Here is a 24507-nt window from a genome sequence, read left to right on the forward strand (position 1 = left end):
TAAGAGGGAGTGTTGAAAAATGTAACTAGTGTTGATCTCAATAATTGTATTTGAGTCATGATGTAATGTAATTATCAAAAGAAAGAAAACAAAATTTGTATTATTGAGAAATTGACTTATTAAAGCATGGGTTTCATGCTTGGGTTAATTATTTATAGGTCATATCCTCCATTATAGGATTCTAGGGTTTACATCAAGTGTCCTTGTCCATGTAATAATGTAAAAGACCCTCCTTGGGCACATCTTGTTAAGAAAAAAAGTTATTTTATTGTATTTTAGGTCTTCTAGGACTCCTCCACCAACCTAGCCTCAATGAAGGACAATTCAGCCTAACTAAGGGGCAGAAACACCTATATAAAGGTAAGTTAAAATTTAGAAGTACAAGAAAGTCAAATTTCATTAGTGCAGGCAGGCAGAGAAGTGCAGGCAAAACGAGAAGTGCAGGCAGACATAAAGGTGCAGGCAAGATGAGAAATGCAGGAAGACGAAAAAGTGAAAGTAGGTCCAAAATTCTAAAGAATTTGGGGATGAAATTTATGGGTTTTTGTTGAGCTATAACTTTTGGACAAAAGGAGATTATTGTGAGTTGGTGTATCAGATTAGAATTTGACTTGGTGGATGAGGAAGGTCTGTAGGTCTAGGGTCTTGGTATATCTCATTTTGAATCTACTTAAGGAAGATTTTTTTATTGGATTTTCCCCTTTATAGGATTTTTAGCCATGGTTGAGCACCTACATATGGTGTCCATGATCTTTATGGTTTTTTCTAGATAATTTCTTGATGAGAAGAACATAAAGGAAGAACATAAAGAAGATAATAGGAACTTAATAATATCACAAGTAATTATCAATATAAGAAAATATTTCTGCCTTTCCAATTTTCTAACAAAACTTGGAGGAAATAGAGACAATATATCAAGTTACTATGGTAGATGTTTCAAATATTTTGTTGTTAGAGTTTTTAAGATATTCCTTAATGGATGTGGGTTTCATGAATACTTTTGAAATATAAACTAATTTTATGTTAGAAAAGTAAAAAAGGAACATGAAAAAGATTGGTACCCCCTTAATCATAATTTAAGAGATAAATTTTGAGAAAAATTTGATAACGCATAGCCCTAGTGAATGATTAGGTAGTTGGGCTTGTGACACACAATGTCCTTAGTAATTTGGTGTAGCAAGGATTACCTTAATTAATATTTCAACAATTAATTAGGAATATTGGTCCTGATAAATCATTTACATCACCTCTACTCATGAATGTGATTAGATATTTAAGTAGAAGTTTCTCACTTAAACTTGTATAGGAGGTCAATTTAGGTCTCTTATCAAGAAGGTAATTGAAAATGAATAACAAATTTCTTTACTAAAATATATAGTCATGATAGCAAGCTTGATTAAGTTTGGCATATCATTTGGAAAAATAATGATTTAGGGTACATTGGAAGAGATGCAAACAAATGTTATCATCAACTAAAATATTAGATGAACAACACAAATGGTAAGCGATAATATATGTTGTAATTTTCTCTCCAAAAATTCCATAAAAAATTGGAATGTTAGAGTATAATTTGAAAAGCATAGGTGGGAATTGTGGCTTGTGTCGTATTGGATTATTTGAAATTTGTCCAAATTTGGAAAGACAAAAGATGTGATAAATGGAAGCCAATTCTAATATAATGGATCTTGGGGAAGAGATGGCACATCAAACAAGCCTCGTGATCCTTCGATAGAATAATTTCTAGATGTTGAAAGTTATTAAAAGGGTTATTACTCATAGGGTGTTGAAGCCCTTTGGTAAGGGTACTAGTAAAAGGATTATTATCCCCATGGAGAAATGGACTCTAAAAGGCGCAACAACTAATGGGAACATATCCAAGTACATGATGGAAATTTCCTAAACCAAAAGAACCCCTATATGTAGGAACACTTTTAGGGTAAATGATACTAGTAGGTGCATTTCCCCAAATGATTGGTCAGTCCTCATGAAATTATAGCCTCTAGGGAATGAAATATTTTTAATGACAAATTCCTCCATGGATTATTGAATTCTCCAAAAACACCACTACCCCGAACATTGCTAGGAAAATGCATATACCTCCCTATAGATCCCTTCTATATGATTGTCACATAAGCTATAGGTATAACAGGGCTAGGTGGAAAGCACCCAAGCCCAAGTTGAGAGCTCTAGTTTTTCTTTGTACCAAATACAAATTCAGTGGGGGGTAGGGGAACTAAGGGGTTAGGGAGACTAACATGGGTTATTGGAATAATCATTGGCATGTCCCAAAGAGATAATTTAGATGGAGTAGATTTAGAGGGAATAAATGCTGTCACACTTATTGGTAGTAATGAGTACATTATTGTGGAAATATCCAGGAGCCTTGGTGAAAAGGATCTTGTCTCTCCCATTGGGAAAATAAAAAATAGAAAGAAATGATTTTTCTCATGTGTATGCTCTTTTCGATTGTACCTTAGTGTTATCTTCGGAAAATCAAAAACATTGGGGAAAATATCTAGTTTCCATCCAAATCTAACCTTAAGTCATAAGGGTTGGATATCTTTTCTTGTTCGTTTGGTTTGTGTGGTTGTTTTTTTGTTTTAGAGGCAAGAAAGGGTTTTTCAAGTAAGCACGCACACCAAAGCTTCAGTGAAAAAAAAGGAAAAACCCTTCCTCTTTTTCAGCAATTACTAAGCTTTTAAACTAGCACACTTGGTCTAAAGTTACTTTATGCGAATAGAGGTCTTGGTTTCAAGTCTTTCTTTTTATTGAGTTATTTTTTCAAAAAGCACATGTATCTTATGTTTTAAAGTTATTTTATGTAAAAGTGTTTTCACCCATAGTAAAAAGTGAGTCACTTATAATTCTCAAGTCACTTTATCTTTTATTTAAGTTACGATTTAGTGAATAGTTCATAATGTACCATTGTAAAAGTGACTTTCACTTATTTATAAAAGTGGGTGAGATAAAGTAATATTTTTTTTAAAAGTGAGCTAACTAGATTAAGTTTGGAAAGGGGGGGATTTTTTTAAAATATAACATTATCATCAACTTCCAAAAGATTCATGTGGTTCGTTGGCATCTTCAACAACGTTTCTTCAAAAAGCCATAACTTCTTCATCGTGAAGCTATTTTCAGAACTGTTTTTTTTTAATCATCATAATTTTTCGAGATCTTTCCATTTGAACACTTAGTTTCAGCATATACAACTTCAATTTCTTTTAAAATGGAAATTCCATGCCTAGTTATTCTTGACAACACCAACTACTTCCAATGGCTATCCTACATGGTGGATTTAATTAGAAGTAAAGGTCTTGATAGAATAGCCTTAGGCGAAGAGTCTAAACCTTAAGATGAATATAAGCAAGCGAAATTGGAAAATAAGAAATATCAAGCACGTGGGTTGATAGGAATGTCTATTTCAGCAGACCTTAGATTCCATATCGCAGAAATTAATACCCCTGATGAAGCAATGAAAAAGCTTAGTAATGTTTTCCGAATTAAAAATGAAATTAGAGCATATCAACTCGAAAATGATTTTCTTACGTTGGATCCCAATAATTTTTCTTCCATTGAAGATATTTTGTCCAAGTTCAAGACGCTTAGACTTCTCTTCGAAGGTGTTAAGGTTAAGAAAGAAGATGGTAGCTTTATCTGTTTCATTCTTACTAAGTTAGGATCAACTTAATCTGTGTTTATTTCCACCTTCCATTCTACTATAGAAGCCTTTATTTCTCAATGACAAGCCTACAAGTCCCCCTCTTTTGATGCCTTTTGTGATTCTTTAATAAGAGAGCAAGAAAAACTCTTACATCTTGGTCTTCTTAATACTGGAAACTCTTCTAAGAAAGCCTTAGCAGCCCAACAACAACCAAATCAAAGATTCCTAATAAGAAGCATCCTAAAAAGAATGGTCCTAAATGAAACAAGGGTCATAAGCAATTTTAGTCTCACAATGAAAAATCAACTCAACAAAATGATAAGGAAACTAAAAACAGAGGGAAGAAGACTGATAGACATTGAAAATTTTATGATGGCCACTTAGAATCCAAATGCTTTAAGAAGATGGAATCCTTAGAAGCAACATTGAAGAAGCATAACATCCATTTGGAGCACTCTTCAACTTCAACTTCATCTTCAGGAATAACACTTTCTGCATGTGGTTATCAAGAATATCGGTCAGGTTATGCAATAAATGTATCTTCTTCTTCTCATTCTCATGAGTAGCTCATTGATTCTGGTGCTTCTTATCACATGGAAAAAAAAAAGCCATGTTTTCTTCTTTAAATGATTGTAACATCAAAAATATATATGTTGGTGACGATAGATCTCTTAGTGTTGTAGGGACTGGAACTATTCATCTAGACAATGATTAATTTAATGATGTATTATGTGTTCCTACCTTATCTTGCAACTTTCTATCTGTATATTAGATAACTCATCCAGGTGAAGGTAAAACCGTTAAATTTTCACCTCATGATGTTGTAATTAAGGACCTAAGAGATCCTAGACAGATTTTAGCTACTGGCATTGTTGATTATTCCATAAGGTTGTATAAGTTTAATGAGTTCGGGCCATCAAATCTTCCCTCGATATTTGTTTCTCATAATGATGAGGTGAGAAAACTTTGGCATGAGTGATTTGGACACTTAAATTATCGATCCCTTCAAAATCTATGTAAAGAAAATATGGTGACAGGTCTTCCTATGGTATCTTGCATAGATGGTGTTTGTTTTGGATGTGTACTCAGAAAGCATTATCGGGATAGTTTTGAGAAACATGCCTCTTGTCATGCCTTAGCCCCTTTACAACTTGTGCATAGTGATTTATCTGGTCCACTTCTAGTTGTTTCATTCTCTGGCTACAAGTATTTCTTAAATTTCATTGATGATTTCTCCAGACGCACTTGGGTATACTTCTTAAAACACAAGAGTGAATTCTTTAACATGTTCTTGGCCTTGAAGGCACTTGTTGAGAAACAATCTTGACATCAAATTCTTAAGCTAAGATTTGATAATGGTGGAGAATATGTTAACAAAATATTCATCAACTTTTGCACTAACCATGGAATTCAATTGCAACATATGGTTCCATATAATCCACAACAAAATGGTGTAGCTAAAAGGAAGAATAACACCTTAAAGGAAATGGTTAATTATATTCTTCAATCTAAAGGACTTAGTCTTAATTATTGGGTAGAAGCAATTAACTGTGAAAATTACATAGTAAATCACACTCATACTAAGGTTTTAAATAATATCACTCCAGAAGAATCATGGAGCTCAATTAAACCAGATGTAAGTCACCTTTGTGTTTTGGAAGTGAAGCATGGGCCCATATTCTAGATGAGAAACATAAAGCCTTAGAACCTAAGAGTGAAAAATGTATTTTTGTTGGATATTCTGAAGATGTCAAAGGATATATACTTCTTCAACCTAAATCGAAAAATGTTATCATTAGAAAATATTTAAAGTTTGTTGAAAATATATCGATCTATGAGCCTAGTTCGACGGATGTGCCACCTCTCTCTATCCCTTCTACTTCTGAAAATATTCCTTCTTCAGATGATGAAAGCGAGGATGAAAATCCTGCCTTCTTGGGATCCTCCTTCAGCTCCATAACTTCCAAAATGGGAATGCGCTACTCGGGATGTAGCAGGTGCTCTTGCAGGTGGTCCTACTAATAAACATTGTACATATTCTCAGTTCAATAGAGCCTCTTCTTTACTGGCTCAAGCTTCAACGAATTATGATCCTGACACCTTTGCAGAAGCCTCAGGCCATCCATATTGGGATGTAGTTATGAATGTCGAATATCGTTCATTTTTGGCAAATGATACATGGGACCTTGTTCCTCTTCCAAATGGGTGAAAACTTGATATATGCAAATGGGTTTATAGAAACAAGTTTGTAGTAGATGGAAAATTTGATAACCATAAAGATCGTCTTGGAAACATTCTCCCTTTTTTCCAAAATGAACTCTATTTTCCTTGTTCTTTCCCTTGCTTCCCCTTTCAAATGGGAAGTCCATCAGATGGATGTTAAATTTGCCTTTTTGCATGGGACTTTCTTGAAGAAATCTATATGGAAAAACGTCCAAGATTTATACAAACAAAATCTAGCCTTGTATGTCAGCTTAAGAAATCCCTTTATGGTCTCATGCAAGCCCCTCAGGCTTGGTAGGAAAAAATGGATAGCTTTCTTTTAGATATTGCCTTTTATAGGTGTCATTTTGACAATACTGTCTACACCAAGAAAGTGGGTAAGTCTCTTATCATTATTGTTCTTTATGTTGATGATATTATCCTTACTTGTAGTGATCCCAACCTTATAAACCATGTGAAGTCCAGCATTAAAAAGTAGTTTGAAATGATAGACTTAGGACACTTGCATTATTTTCTTAGTCTTCAACTCTTGCAATCCAAACAAAGGTATTTCTGTTTCCCAATCCAAGTATTCATGTGATCTTCTATGTCACTTTCACATGGAAGACTGTAATCCAACCCCTTCTCCCTTTCAATTTGGAGCAAGAATTTTAGTCACTTGTACTTCCCCTGAAGTTAATGCTACTTTATATTGTCAGCTTTTTGGAAATCTTTTGTATTTGACCCATACACATCTTGACCTTTCTTTTGTTGCTGGCCTTGTTGCTCGGTTTATGCAAAACCCACACGAAAGTCATTGGAAAGAAGCTAAAATAGTACTTCGTTATGTTCAAGGTACAATTCAGTTCGGGATTCATTACAATGTAGAAGCATCTCCTCTATTTGTTGGTTTCACTGCTTCTGATTGGGTTGGTGACCCTGATGATCAGAATTCTACTACAGGTTATGTCTTCACTCTTGGTTCTGGACCTATTACAACAACTTACAAGAAACAAATTTTCATTTCTCTTTAGTCGGTAGGAGAAGGGTATTGTGGCGCCATTGAAGCTAGTAAGGAATCCATGTGGCTTCATCAGATCCTGTCAACTATGAAAATATCCATTCCAAAATTAGTACAGCAAAAACTACACACACACTTCATCAGAAAGCTGATTCATGACCATGTTCTTGAAGTGCAATATTTTTCAACTGATGATCAAGTTGCATACATCTTTATAAAGGCTCTCATAGAGGCAAAGTTTACTAAACTTTGATTTATGTTTGGAGTTCAGGAAGTTGTCACTAAGGGGGGATAGGCTCTAATACCTCCTTCCTTCTCCTATTGTGTCATCTTTACACATCCTTAAATCTTATCCCAATTTATTCTTAAGGGGGGATGTTAGGATATTCTGACACATAGGAAATAATTAAGTATAACTAGGTCTAGTGTATAGTTAGGTAAAGTGTGCTTCTTTAGTATGTACTTTCTGTAACTTACAATCTGACGATCATGATATGTTCTAGACATGAAGTGATCTGATGTTTAATTCTTTCCTTGATATTACTAAAACTTGATCAGTGGCTTAACACCCAATTGGTCCATGATCTCTATTTAAAGAGAATGGAAGGTCATTTATTAGGTGACCATTCATGAGAGAAGCTTATATAAATTTTCTTTCTTTTACATTAATAAATTTCCTGAAGTGGCCACGTTGGCTAAGGTCATGGACTGTTTCCCTCCTTGAGGGTTTTAACCACTTCAAGAATATTGGTGTATTGATTTGTGATCTATTTGTGAGCGGCATCCTTTGGTGTTATATCTAAGGAACTTACCTTATAAATTCCTACAAAAGCAAGATGCAAGATATATCAAAGTGCATTGATTTTTCTAATTCCTCTTTAAAAACACGTGCAAGGAGTATTCATCACTTACCCAAATCAAACATCAAACTCCCAAGATCCTATTCATTTTTTTTCTCACCAAATAGTTATAATATTGATCATAGAGGAGTTAGGTCCTTAACGGAATCATGTATACAAGGTATAGCTAAAACAAAGAAGCAAAAACTTTGATTTCACCATAAAATTCCTTTTATGGGAAACATAGTTATGTCATGGGTTACATTGATTGATGGTTATACCTCCATTTCTTGTTCAATTCTTGCAATAAGTGATAGAGATGGTAAAATAACTCTTCCAAATTAATCTTGGATCTGAAATTGGATCAAAGGTGGGTCTAACTCAAAAGTAATGTAAACAAGATAGAAAAAATAAAGACTCAAGTAGAAAAAATAAACAATGATTAACAAGAATTTAAGGTCAAACCAAAGGATTCATCCCCAATTCCTAATTACCAAAATTTCCTCCTATGGCTGCGAATCCAACTCCATATATTTTCCCAAGATTTGTGCAAATGGAGGGGTGGACCATTCACTAAATTTCCTTAGAGATCAATTCTAGCATGCTTTATTAAATTAACTAGGAGGAAAATATGTCGCATACCTTTTACCCCTGAAGCTTTACGGTGATCTCGACTAATGCAGTAGCTGAGAATCCTTTCCTAACACCTAGATGTTTTGCCTCTCCTACTGACATATGTATCTTGCACACATGATAAACAAAGAACCAATTATATCCTCCTATCAAATTACTATTAGTGTAAAATGCTATATCTACATCCGATTATCCAAATTAATATAAATCTAATGAAACATGTACAACAAATGACAAAAATTAGGGGAGAATAATGAATCATTTATTAAGAAGAGTATAACAACTTACAATGATACCTTGGGTGTAAGAGATCCTTTACAATACCTTGCCCTCAACTCCTCCTTGGTTGATAGTAAGGTTTCCTATAGCATGTATGAAGTATCCTTGAGAATTTAACCAACATTTCATTTCATGTCTTGCACTATTCTTCTCCCCTAAGGAATTTCCTCATCATGTAGGCATTGGTAAGGAGATGGGAGGATGAATGTGGACATCTAGGGCCTAAAGAAGTTAATACTTCAAAAGAAATCTTGGATCATTTGACAACGTATCACATCCTCTTATACTTGATCTCTTTGGAATTGAAAAATTCTAGAGGTTAGGGACTTCCATTTCTCTTTCCCACTGCATTTAGAGTAATGGTGGTAGTTTCATCATTCATGGAAAGCTGCAAATTATTGATGCATCACCTTATTTAGGGTCACCTAGAGCAGTAGAGCTCTTAACATTTCCATCCCAAAGTGAGAAGTAGGGTGTCTCATCATGCTAATGTAGGTAAGTTTCTCCTTCATCCCAAGGATGTCAAATAAGGTTATAATAATCCATACGGATCCCCACTTCCATCCATGAAGGAAATTATTTTTGTTAATTATTGTTATTTAAAATGTGTCTTTCGAAACATAATTGGATTTGACTTGTAAGGCACTAGAATTTTTAGACACACACCTCAAACTTGCAATTCTAATAAATCCTTGTGAAATTTGTACTAAAATTTTAGAGATGAAAAATACCGAAACATATGAGCTAGATTACATGTTAAAAAATAAGATATGTACCCATTTAGTTTATATCATTGTTATTGGAACCAAACTAGAATGGGTGGAAGAGGTAGGTTTGGCCATTTTGACTCCAAACCAAGTCTATCCTGTCGTGTGGATCTGGAAAAGGCCGATTTAATGTCAAACTTGTTATTTTTGTCAGTCGACCAATTTTGTATGGAACTAATAGATATTATACAATCGATCCAAGGATCCTTCAAAACAAATTTGTTTTAAGAAAAAAAGTTTATGATGTGGCAACCTAATATTCAACACTAGGGCCCTTATAATGGTATGTAATTAATGGTAATGTTAAATATTTAATGTAAAAGAGAAATTTTCCTTTATGAAAATTAAAGACAAAGGAGACTCTCACTTCTACATAAATTGTTAACATTACCATTAATTATTTCAGGATTTTCACAAGTGGTTTCAACCATACTGGATTTCATAAAAAGAAGGTAAATCTTTAGATCTCACTTAAGATTTATTCACTATTCGGGGGATTGAATGTTTCCATTGAATTCGGTCTTGTATGAGGGTATCGAACTAGCATTTAATCAAGAGCACCAAGCCATCTATATATATTGATATTAGTGGCATTAATTGTTTAACTTCTCTATCATAGCCCTAGTAAAATGTACCCATGACTGAAACAAAATCTTGATTTGACATTTTAAGCTTTCCCTATGTTATTTTAATGTTTAGAGATTTATGATATTGATAATAAAAATTACAATATAGACACTATTTTCATGATATGTATATTTTTTTTGTAACAACGTTTGTATGGACTTAAGCCATCTACAAACTTCTTTATTGATGTAATTTGGTTAAAAATGTATTGTGATAAGTGTTATTTTGATTATATACACTCATACATGAACTTTAAAATATTTCGATATGTATGGTTAGTTTAAAATTTTTTAATACAATTTTTTTGTTTTTGTGTAATAGTTTTTTATCCAAGATTTTTCCTCGTTACAATATGATTCTAACAAGTTTTGATACAATGGTTCTAACAAGTTCTGATAGATCCATTCTGTCTAGATAACATTTATACTAGTACAACCACATTAAAAATATTAATGTGGTTGATATAGCCCAAGTTTCATAAATATAACAAAAAAACTATTGCAACATGAAGAATGTCTTATCAATGTACACATTTACATGATTAACCATGTATAAAAATGTTATGGGTCAACTTTAACTTGAGAAAAAAAAAGAATTACACATCTTATTTTAAAATGAACCATTTTGCTATATAAAATTTGATTATATATTAATTTATCCATTTAATTAGAATATGAACATATTAGAATTGGAATAATCTCAAATCCATAGGACATTGTTGGGCGGGGAGGCATGTGGGCCAATCTAATTTAATTTGAGAAAAAAAAAAGGAATTACACATCTTATTGTAAAATGGACCATTTTGCTAAATAAAATTTGCTTATATATTAATTTCCCCATTTAATTAGAATATGAACTTATTAGAATTGGAATAATCGCAAATCTCTAGGAAAATGGTGGCACAGAACCACGAATCTAATTTTTTAAATTTATTAAAAGTCACTACAACCTAATAAACTACATATGCTGACCATATTCCCTTGAGAATCAATCTAAGTTGTGAATTAAAACAATAAAAAAAATCAACAAATCCTGGGCTACCTTAAATTGGGATAAAAAACCTTAAACAACTATTTCTAACCGCAACAACTAATAATTATTGGAAAAATAAATAGTCATAGTCAAAGTAAGGTATGTTCTAAGTTTAGCGTTTTAAAAGTAAGCGGGGGAATCAATCAATTTTTTTTGACTTACTGGAATCACTTAAATTTTTTTATTTCAATGTTCAGAGGAATATTTCAGAAAGATTCATGGTACGCCCTATTATGAAAATTTGTCAAACTTTTTCAAGTGAAATTTCACTTTCCATGTTTCGAGACTGGTGGTACTTCATTTTCAGATCATATTTAATCTACCACTATCGCTTCAAAACGTATTTCATTTAAATATAATATGGTAATACGAAGATGAGTGAACATCGAGTAATTTGAGCATTGACATGAACTGTCCCCCTCATTCATCCGAATTTCAAATAAGGCTTCAAAATGAAATCGTCCGTGACATATGTGCAAATTAGACTGGCATAGTTGAGTCTTCGAGAGCTGATTGGCGTGTAGCGTTTTCCTCGCATACATCTTGCATCTTCAGCTGATTTCTTTAAACAATAGAGTTCATGAACCATATTTGCGTATTGTTAGTTATGGTGGATTTCATCCATTATTTGATCTTCGGAGACCATAAAGTTGTTAATGCTGTGCCTATGGCTTGGTTCAGAAAGCTTATATTCAAACTCATTCATCTCTGCCGCCAATACCGAACTCTTCAAACCCAAAATAGGTCAGACAGCCAGATGGAGAGGAGAAAAGACTGCAGTCGGGAGAGGATAGATCCTTCAGATTCGACAAATACTCGGATAAAGTAGCCGAGTCTCCTCCAAAATAATGTGTGTTTAGGGATCTCTGCTCTGCTAAATTCCACATAGAGCCGATAGAGTTTCCGGCTTCTGTTTCAAGAGGATTGACATCTGCCATCGCCAAGGCAGTGCGCTTCTTTTGAATTAGAATTACTCCGTTGCAACGATTTGGTCTTGCCATTTCAGAATATCACACCGCCGTTATTTTGACGAGGATAGTTTTGAGCACATGATCTTTTAGGGCAGAAGGAGGTTCTGAGTTTTTCTTCAGATTTTGCGTGCTCAAATTGGGTTGAGACTCGTTTGTTGGGAGCAGCTTCTTGCTCAGACGAGTGTTCCAGTAGTTCTTGATCTCGTTATCAATTCGCCCAGGCAGTCGTCCTGCTATCAGTGACCACCTACAGGCATCCATTTATATATTTACTTACATGGCACTCATCGTTCGAAATTCTATGGTAAACATTCCAATCCTCCACTTGCGGAATCAAGTATCAACGTCCACCTTCACAATACTAAGTTTCATAGATATAGAACTTGAAGGTGTCTTTTTTAAATTGATTATTCCCAAGTCATTTGTAATAAATTATTAATAGAAATGTTTGATATCATTTTAAATTGATTATGCCCAAATCATTGGTAAATGATTATCAATAGAAATGTTTATATTAATACCAAATTATTAATGGAAATGTTTATATTATTGATGATAACATTTTGGCAGACAAATCTAATTAAATTTGATGTGAACATGTATCGATCACTATTGCGAACTGAAACACTTTGTCTTGGCACGGAGAGCCTGGAGTATTTGTGATACGTGACTATGTAATAACTAATCAACGGTTAATATCATAACTATAATAATAAATGTGGTTTTAAAAAGTGAATAAGGGTTAATAATGTTGACACCTAATCCGAAACGGATGAGGATGAGGTGAAGCCGGACAGTCATCTAGAAGATGAACTGATCCGTTTCTTGTGTATATAAATAATAGTTATCTAATGTGAAATAATCAGTTCTGTCTTGCGTTCATCAATAGCTGGAGTTACCCTGGCCTGACATGGTATCAGAGCTCAGGTCCCAGTCCCTTAAATTAGCTGTAACTCCTGCCTCTGCCTCTGCGCTCTCTGGCCTGAATACGCTGCCTCTGTCGCTGCCCCTCTCTGCGCTGCCTCTGACATACCTGCTCTGACATGGTCTGTCCCGGGTCTGACCTGAAACATCTCAGTCCCAACGCATCTGTACATCCCATTCATTCTGAAACAGACCAAGCATTCCAGGAATACTGGCAGCTTGTAACGGCCTCGGCTTTACTGCCTTTGGTGTATTGACAAGCACCAAGTTTGTTTCGTGCAATTTCCAGGGCGACGCCGGAAGAACCCGTGGTTTCCAAGCGTTCGGGGTTGCTGTTCAAGAAAAGGCTTGTAAAAAAAAAAACATATTGCGGAATATGGTACATGTCGTGTGACTGGAGAATCACTTTCAACAGATGAACTCCGCGCTGCTCCATATAAAAAGACTGAACTGCGGTATTGGCTGCGTTTGAAGACTATCGTTTTTTATAAAAGACTGTGTTTGATTGTTATAAAGAACTGCGTTTAAAGAACTGAGTTTGAAGACTATCATTTTTTGTTATAAAAAAACAGTGATAGCTATTATATGCGCATTTTTATTGAAGACTGACTTGAGGACTGACGTGATAGCTATTATATGAGCGTTTTTTGAAGACTGACGTGATAAGAACAGCGATACCATGGCGTAGATATGGACAGCGGCTACCATGGCGTGAAAGACAAGGCCGAGTACTGTGTTCCACCTCTGGACAGCGGCTACCATGGCGTGAAAGACAAGGCCGAGTACTGTGTTCCACCTCTGGGCAGCGGATACCAAAGCGTTTTCATGTAATATATATATATGTGAGCGCCCTTTTATTGCTAGAACAGTGATATACATTGATATATGTGTGAAAAGTAATATGTATATGAGCGCCCTCTTTTTAAAACAGTGATAAAACAGTGATATACATTGATATATGAGCGCCCTTTTCTTAAAACAGTGATATACATGTGACAAGTGATATGTATATGAGCGCCCTCCTTTTAAAACAATGATATACATTGATATATGAGCGCCCTTTTCTTAAAACAGTGATATACATGTGAGAAGTGATATGTATATGAGCGCCCCTTTTTAAACAGTGATATATGTTGAAGATACAGCGCTTTCCTTTTTTCTCTATTGAACAGTGATATATGTTGAAGATACAACGCTCTCTTTTTTCTCTATTGAACAGTGATATATGTTGAAGATACATATGAGCGCTTTCTTTTTCTTTGTTGAACAATGATATATATATGTGAGCAGTGATATATATATACTGTTGGAATGTTAGAAGGAAAATATATAATGCATAAGGCAATCATATAAGGATATTTTTACAGAAGTTTTTGGCAGAGATATTTTTTCAGAAGGATTTTGTTTACAGAAGTTTTTTGGCAGAGATATTTTGTTACAGTATGCATTCAAGAGAAAGAAGAAGATACTTCAGAGGCAGGGGGGGCAGACACCCTCAAGAAGAAAAGGCAGACTTACATTGCATTCGCTGCAAACAAAATGGATCTCATGATGCTTCTACATGCAAGCTACCATGGGAGAGGATTGAGCAGAGAAGAAATCAGCAGAAAGGTAAAACTGATGACACAGACAAAGGTAAAGCACCTGAATCCACTCACTATATTGAGGCACAATGTAACATTGGAGTAAATGAAGATCTGTTTAATGCTTCACTTACTTCGTCGAAAAATCACTGGTTGCTTGATTCAGGAGCAACCTGTCATATGACTTATAGGAGAGATTTCTTTGAAGATTTCACTGACAATGTTGATGGAGCAGTATACTTTGCAGATCAGTCAAAAATCAAGCCATCAGGGCTTGGCACAATCAGGCTTAAACTGCCTGGTCTTCCAGACTTTCTTCTGGATCATGTTCTATATCTCCCACAGCTGAAGAGAAACTTGCTGTCCCTGGTCCACATCCGCCAGCAAGGTCACTCCATTCACATGTTTGATGGCAAGCTTGAGGTAAGAAAGGCATCTGACCACTCACTTGTCATGAGGGGTATAGAAGAAGAAAGACTCCTTAAACTGCAAGGAACCTCTGCTCATGCACAACATTTTTCATATATTTCTCATCATGATGAAGGTACACTTCCATCAAGTTTATTATGGCATGCTAGATTTGGACACCTAAACTATGATAGTCTCCGCTTGTTGAAGAAAAATGGTGTTGCTGGTTTGCCTACAATTCCTAGAAAACATAAACAATGTGATGCTTGCATTCTAGGAAAGCATAGCAAACAGTCTTTTCATGATTCACATTCAAGAGCACATAGGAAGCTTGAACTTATTCATTCAGATTTATGTGGTCCAATGCCTGTTCCTTCTGCAAATGGAAATAAGTATATCATGACATTTATTGATGATTACACCAGAATGTGTTGGGTTTATTTATTGAAGAACAAATCTGATGCTTTTCAAACATTCAAGAATTTTCATAAGTGGATTGAAAATGATGCACAATCTCATATTGGGTCTATTCGCACTGATAATGGAAAAGAATATACATCAAATGAATTTGAACACTATCTTCGCCAACATGGGATTAAACATCAAACAACTGTACCTTATAATCCTCAACAGAATGGTGTAGCTGAAAGAATGAACAGAACAATTTTGAATATGGTACGATCCATGCTTTTCTTCAAAAATGTAAAGACAATGTTTTGGGCTGATGCTGTTCTATGTGCTGCATATATAAAGAATAGATGTCCATCTAGTGCTATAAGAAACAAGACTCCTTATGAATTGTGGTATGGACATGTTCCTTCGGTAAAACATCTCAGGATATTTGGTTCCACCTGTTATGCTTTAATACCAAAGGTACATAGAAACAAACTTGGTGCAAGAAGTCGTAAGTGTATCTTCCTGGGGTATTCAAACACATCTAAAGCATACCGCCTTTATGATGAAGTAAATAAAAAGTTTGTTTTATCTAGAGATGTCATTTTTCTTGAATCATCCAAATCTGACAGTGTTGTTGAGCGGCAACTTGACCGCTTGGATAGATTCACAAAACCGAAATCATTCCAAGAGTTTGATAATCAGATTCCACATCTTGAAGGGGGGATTCCTATACTAGATCAACATGTGGAATCTCCTTCTGAAGAACAATCTCCCCTGCATGACACTCCAACAACGGATGATGCTTTAAGTGATGTAATTGATAGAATTGGGAGACTCAATCTTGATTCAGACCCAACTCAATCAACAGAACAGCCTGGACCATCTCAGAAAGGTCCCCCAAAGTGGCTGACAAAGACACTTGAAAGTGTTCATCCTGATGAAATTGGAAAAACAGGAACCAGAAATTCAAACCGACAAGATGGAGGTGATGTAGATAACTCTAATTCACCTGTTGATATGGATGTTACTTATGATTGTGAATTGAACTTGTCTACAGATTTTGAACCAACTTCCTTCAAAGAAGCTGCTTCTCATGATGAATGGAAAGAAGCGATGCAGAAGGAGTATGATGCCCTCATAAAGAATGGCACTTGGAAGCTGGTTGATCCTCCATTTGGAACCAAACTAATTGGCTGCAAGTGGGTCTACAAGAACAAGTACAAAGCTGATGGCTCACTTGACAAGCACAAAGCTAGGCTTGTGGCAAAAGGTTTTGCACAGAAGGAAGGGGTCGATTATGAGGAAACTTTTGCTCCCACAGCAAAATGGGCCACCATCCGGACACTCTTTGCACTAGCTGCTCAGAACGGTTGGAAAGTCCATCAAATGGATGTAAAAACTGCATTCTTGAATGGAGATCTAAAAGAGAATGTTTTTATGTCCCAGCCTGAAGGATTTGCTGTGAAAGGACATGAACACAAAGTATGCAAACTTGTGAAGTCCTTGTATGGCCTCAAACAAGCACCACGAGCCTGGTATGAAAAACTAACTGAGCATCTTCTGAAACTCAACTTCAAACATTTTGATCTTGATGATGCAACTTTATTTGTCAAGAAAGTTGGCAAAACAGTTGTATATCTTGTGGTATATGTAGATGATCTTTTAATGACAGGGAACAATGAAAGCTATATTGCATCCATAAAGAAAGAATTAGGAAAATTTTTTGAAATGACTGATTTGGGCTATGTTCATTACTATCTTGGCATTGAAGTAACCCAACATCCAAAGTCCATATTTCTTTCTCAAAAGAAATACATTGGAGATTTGTTATACAGATTTGGCATGACAGAGTGCAATCCCCTTTCTACTCCAATGGAACAAAACTTGAAGCTCACATCTACTGAAGGAAAGGAATTTGAAGATGCAACAAGGTATAGACAGCTTGTAGGAAGTCTCATCTACCTCACTACTACCAGACCAGACATTTCATTTGCTGTTGGAATCCTCTCCAGGTTTATGCAAAAGCCTTGTGAGGGACATTGGTCTGCTGCAAAAAGAGTTCTAAGGTACTTGAAGGGAACTCAAGACCTTGGAATCAAGTATACACAGGTGGACGACTTCAACTTGATTGGATACTCTGATTCAGACTTCGATGGAGACAAAGAAACTGGGGTATCTACTTCAGGATATGCTATGAGTCTTGGATCAGGAGCTGTCTCCTGGAGATCACGCAAACAATCAGTACCAGCAGATTCCACAACAGAAGCAGAATACGTGGTAGCAGTTGAAGCAACGAAAGAAATTGTGTGGCTCAGGAAAATTCTTGAAGATTTGCAAGTAAAACAAATACAATCTACTCCACTCATGATTGATAACACATCTGCAATAAAGTTGGCCAAAAATCCAAAGTTCCATGATCGTACTAAGCACATCAATACTAAATATCATCTGATCTGACATCATGTTGAGGCCAAAACAATCCATCTCCGTCATTGTTCCACAAACGAACAAATTGCAGACATCTTCGCCAAAGCGCTTGGAAGAGAAAAGCTTGAAAGATTCAGAACGATGCTTGGACTCACCAACATCCCTTCAGATTAAGGGGGGGAATGTTGACACCTAATTCGAAACGGATGAGGTGAAGCCGGACAGTCATCTAGAAGATGAACTGATCCGTTTCTTGTGTATATAAATAATCGTTATCTAATGTGAAATAATCAGTTCTGTCTTGCGTTCATCAATAGCTGGAGTTACCCTGGCCTGACAAATAATACAGATATAATATTAATAATAATGATTATTAATTTAAGAGTTGTTTTTAGTGTTATTTTTTGGAAGTTTTTTTTTGGGTTTTTCTGCTTAAATTTCTCTAAAATCCGGCTACAATTTATTGAAATTATAAGCGTGATGGATAATTCCTACACAATCAAAGTGTCCTAGGAGTTTTTAGGCGCTGAATCCAAATATGCAATTAAAAAACCAGTTTAAATAACACAAATCAATATTTCGCCTCAAATTTTTCCACATGATTCAAGAACTCTATTAATTTATGTTAATTATCCTTAATTATTTATTATTATTACAATTATTTTAAAATAATTATTATTAATACTAATTAATTGTTATTATTGTGATTATTGTTATTATTTAATATTACTACTATTATTAATTATTATTAATAATTTGATTGTGAATTAAATTAAATATGATTATTAATTAAGTAATATTAATAATAATTTATTTATTTATTCCTATTTTTAATTAACTATTAGAAAATATAAATATTGTTTTTTATAATTTATATTAATTATCATTAATGAATTAAATCAAAAAAATTATATTAAATTTAAGGATTAATATTATAAATTGTATGAATAATATTATATTTTACAAATATGAATTCTTAGATTAATAAACTAAAGGGATTGATATTATAAACCCAACGAAATATAGAAGAGATTAATACAAAAACCCAAGGCATTATAAAGCCAAAGGAATGATATTAAACCCAAGGGATTAATATTATAAACCCAAGGTATATAAACCTTAAGATAAATATTATAAACCCTAAAATAATCATGGTTGACCATTGTTGATTTTCATATTGATTCAATCTTTGACACAATGCAATGTTGGAGTATGGTTGACCATGGTTGATTTTCGTATGGAGACAATATTTGTCACGATGCAACATTGGACCATGTTTGATTTTCATATTGAAAATATTTGTCACAATGTGATGTTGGACCATGATTATAACCCCAAGGGATTTATATTAAACCAAAAGATTAATATTATACCCTACGAATATGAACCCTTAGATTAATAAACTCAGGGGATTGATATTATAAACCCAAGGAAATAATAAATCCAATGGATTAATACTCAAAATCCAAGACATTATAAACCCAAGGGAATAATATTAAATCCCATGGATTAATATTATAAACCTGAGGTGTATAAACCCTAAGATAAATATTATAAAACCTAAAATAATCATGGTTGACCACGATTGATTTTCATATGGGGAAAATCTTTGTCATAATGAGATGTTAGACCATGGTTGATTTTCGTATTGATAATTTTTTTTCACAATGTGATTTGGACAATGATTATAAGCCCAAGAGATTTATATTAAACACAAGTGTTAATACTATAAACCCTATAAATAATATTATATCTTACGAATATAAACCCTTAAAATAATAAACCCAAAGAATTGAAATTATAAACCCAATGAAATAACATTAAACCCAAAAAGTTACTGTTATAAATTCAAAATATATAAACTCTAACTTAAATATAAATATTTATACTGCCCGACTATTTAATAACCAACAAAATCTTAATATCTATTTATTAATTGAAGCAGTGTAATACCATGAATGAATATTCCCTCAACCGTCATTCTAGCGAGCATGCCTTCATGTAATACAATGAAGGAATATTCCCTCCACCACCATTTTAGCTAGTAGACCTGGAATTTGACGTTTGTTTTTTTTATTTTTTTTAAAGATATATTTTATAGTTAATAGAAATTTTAAAACTGAACTAAAACATGTGGAATTTTTTCTCAAGTGCATAGATTTAAATCAATCATCATAAATTCTAATAGCTGAGTGTAAATATGTAGATTTAATTTCTCATTCACAAATATTAAAATATATTTAATTCTTAACATGATTACCTAATATTATTATATTTAATATTCAATATTTTAAACATGAAATATTCTTATCAAGTATTTTTATATAATAATAAAATAATATTATATAATAATAATAAAAGAATTGATGTCTTCTGATTATTGTGAGGACTAAACTTCAAATGAAACAATTACTCTACACTTCATAGATTGTTATTACTTCAAGTTTATATATATAATTTAAAAAAAAAATTAGCGTAGATAAAGTCGATGTGGTAAATATACTGAATAAGTTTTGAAACCTAAAAATAGTTTGGAAACTTTGATTTTATCATTTTTATTATTAAATTAATAAATCTATACTATCTATAAATTTGTATACCATCCATAAATTTGTATTTTTAAAAAATAGGAAATTACTCTTAATTATGCCCACTATTTTGAAAGAGAGCTTCTAGAATTTTAATTTAATTATCAATAATTATTACATAAATGATAGAGATTTAACTCCATGGAATATTTTGTAGGCTTGGTGGGACTAAATCATCATCATGTCCAATATATCAACCTGATTGGAGCATGGAATTGAATCGATCCAAAACCCCTTAGACTTACCAGAATGAAGTATTATATACCAAGAGATTTTAGTTTTAAATTGACCCAATTTACTTATATATACAAAAAAAATATATATATATTATAACATGAATTACAATAAACCCATAAAAACTAAGAAATGGTTTTAACTTTTATATATCTTTATCATAGTAACATCATATACTTTTCCATCTTCATTAATATCATAATAAATATACATATCAATTTGAAAGAAGGTTGCATGGCATTATTAATATAGTAATATGTAGTTATATTAAGTATTTTAATATAATGTGTTGTCTTAAGTATTTAAATTAATATTAATATGACCATTACTATTATTATTACTATTATTGTGATTTTTTTTATAGTTCAAAGATATTATTTAAGGTAATTATTTAGTTAATTTAAATCTATATATTGAATTAGGCTTAATAAAACCTATAGAGTGGTGAACCTATCTCTTACTTATAATTCAAGATGCTCAAATTGAATTAATCCATTGGAATTTTACTTCAAATTTCTCCATATCCCATTTATATTAGTGCATAACTTTATCTCACATACCATCTCCCTTATATTCAATAGTGAAATGGGCTTCTTTACATTTCAGATCCATCTTAACTTTAGATCTACCAATTCAGTAGAGCAATCAAATCTCTTATGATTTAATTTTTTTTTTTATGTGCAAAACTTGAGGAAAGGTTTACACCTCGACGTTTTGATTCCTCTAGGAACTTGGAAGATCATACTTAATATGGGCATATGTTGATTTTTAACAATACTATTTATATTATATATAAATTTCACATCTCTCTATATAAAAATATTCTTATTTTCGATTTTATTAAAAACTTTATAATGGACATAATTACATATTAGCAATGACATATTCTATTTATAAACTACATTATACATAGTAACATGTTTTCGTGTTGTTAATATATTTTTAAATACATGTTAATATTATTCAACCATAATGAAGTTTTCTATTTGCGACATACATTCAATTTTATTATTATTTTAAATTGAATACATTAATTTTACATTAAAATTTTGAATGAATCTCCCTTTTTTTATTTTTTTATTAACCTTTTATACCTTCGATTACTTGTTCTCTTTGCGGGATGAAGTATTTTATCATATATATATAAACCTTGACTCCTGTATTATTATGTTGTTTTCTGGATTTTACCATAAATGTATCGAGAAACAAAAGTAAATATTTATATGGTGACCAACTTAGAAGTCATGAAGACTACAATAGTGTGGAGATCTGTTCTAGATGACTGACAATTCTCTACACCATTAATACAACAAGGATAAATCCATCATTCACATGCTAACACTCAAGCGTTAAATATAGCTATAGAAGGGAATTAAAATTTCAATGTGTCTAAAGAAGGCACTATCAAATTCTCTTATATAGAGGGCCACATACACATTGACCCCAAAACTGCACATATATATATAGTATTCATGTCATAATCACAATACAAGTCACCGACGGTGACAATCAACGAAACTCAACAAATAATCGCACAAACTAGCTAAGTAACAATGCATTCATTAGTTTATGAGTAGTCACATGGATCTGTAACCCCTTTTGAACTATGAGAGAAATCACACATGTATCATTAAAAGAAACCATGAATAACATAATTCCTCTATAAGAAACATTCATACAATTTTTATAATCGCATAAGAATATAATTCAACATTCACAATGCAAAGAAAATACAAGTATATACACTAATGGAAACTATGGGAGGGATTCGCACTTTCCACCCAACCATATGCCTGTTGCCCTGCAATATTTCTTCTAGTTGACCATCCATGAATTAGATTCAAAGTCTGGGGAGTAAGTTATTAAGGGAATTCACAATGATTTCAGTCAATTGGTCGGACACAAATCCAAATACCACCCCATCCCCATCTACATGTTCTTACCCATCAAATATCTAAACCAAAAAAAGCTTTCTCTTTGCTTACCGGGACTTTAGAGTACACTATGTTGCACTTGTTCCACCTCATAGGGCTCCGGAATGGACAATGTCTCTACTTGCTCACACAAAGGTGCTTCAAACATACATAGAGTTTCCACTTTGCCTACTTGGACTCCATAATACACTATCTTCCACTTGCTTCACCCACAATAATCTAGAATGCATAGTGCCTCCACCTACTTCTTCCCTTAAACCACATTCATTCACATATACTATGTAGGAATCCAGAGCACACAACCATTCCATGCACTTAACCTAGTGGGAATTCAGATTACATTTATCCTCCACCTACATGCTCATGATCTTGTGCCAAATATTTCACTTACCAGGACTCTCTAATACATTTTGTTCCATATGCTCCACCTCACAAGACTTCAGAGTGCACAATATCCCCACTCATTTCTTCTCTTCACTCATGCGATCAAAACTCACAGAGTTACCACTCTATGATGTAGGAATCTAGAGCACACAATAGTTCCATTGACTTAACCCAAAGAGTATCTAGACTACCTTGTGTGTCCACCTTCTTTTATCTTTCCTTTCTTTCAGGCCATGTACCCCTGCATACTTCCTTTCCAGCGAGTGCTCTTGTGATCATGAAATGCCTATATGAGTATGATATTCGTATTCAACACATCCCTTCTGCTTGTATGTTCTCCCACATACCTTGAATTATCGCCTAATGCTCCCAGATCATGTTTGAAAGATGAATGCATGTCTCTTTTCCTATTGGATCCTCTTTTCTTCCATTGACCCTGGTCTACCCTCTTCTTTGTTAACCACCCAACATGTCCTTCAATGGTAAAGATGGTGTGGTCTTGTCCTCCAATTAGGAATCCCTTACTCAACTGACCTACCTACCATGCAGGCCATTAAAACAAGTCATAAAACTGGTGGCCATCAAATGAATAATCTGAATTAACCAATTCCCAAGAAACTCCTCCTCATGCCTATGAATACATGTCCACTCTTCTGAACCAATCATTTTGTTTACATTTCTAGAATATGTACATAAATTACAAATTCATAGTGATAGTTACAACGGGGGTAACCAAAAGGGTTGTCACATGGAGGATATGAATCTTGTTGCTAGTAAACTTATTAATTATTTTCTTAACGTGTGAGTAAATAAATTGAATTGATTCAAACAATCTTTTCTTCCTGGTAGAGATTGTATTATTAAATTTTCAATTCAGGGGTCAATTGTATGCATGTATGCCTTCCCTGTTAATTTCACGTTTTTTTTTTTTTTTTTTAATTTTCTATATGGGTGACAAGTCCCAAATTTTTCCTTTAATTTAAATAAACACGAGGTGTGAAAAAGAAGCTAAGGAAGAGTTTTGGGGTCATTCTTGGAGTTTAAAGGTGGAATCCAAAATGTGATGTATGGGGCAAATAGTTCATCTTAGATTTTTCACTTTTCTTCGAGGTTTTAGAGGTTGAAACTTTTACCATAGTGAGTAGATATCTTGCTAAACATCTAGTTCAATTTTCAGATCTTGGTTTGCTATATTTTCATGTATATGATCTAAGGAACATGAATGCTTCTTTAGACACGTCATCTTAGGATTTTCACTATAACTTATATTCTAAAAGGTTTCAAACGTTGAAACTTCGACCATAATGAGGGGAAATCTCACTAAACATGGTTCAAATTTTAGATCTTTGCTCTCTATAATATAAGATCCATGATCTGTGGAATTCTAGTATCTTGAATACTCTTGAAGTTAGGATTTAAGTAGGTCACCATGGTTTTTTTTATATAATTTTATTTATTTAAGGTTTCATATGTGAAACTTGTTGAAGAATGTAACTAGTATTGGTCTTCATAATTGTATTTAATTCGTGATCTAATATAATTATAGAATGAAAGAAAAATAAATTATTATTATTGAGAAATTGACTTAATAAATAAT

Source organism: Pinus tabuliformis, chromosome 6 (assembly GCF_031772625.1).
Source record: "Pinus tabuliformis cultivar Carrire ecotype Pingquan chromosome 6, CPIR1, whole genome shotgun sequence".
Lineage (NCBI taxonomy): Eukaryota > Viridiplantae > Streptophyta > Pinopsida > Pinales > Pinaceae > Pinus > Pinus tabuliformis.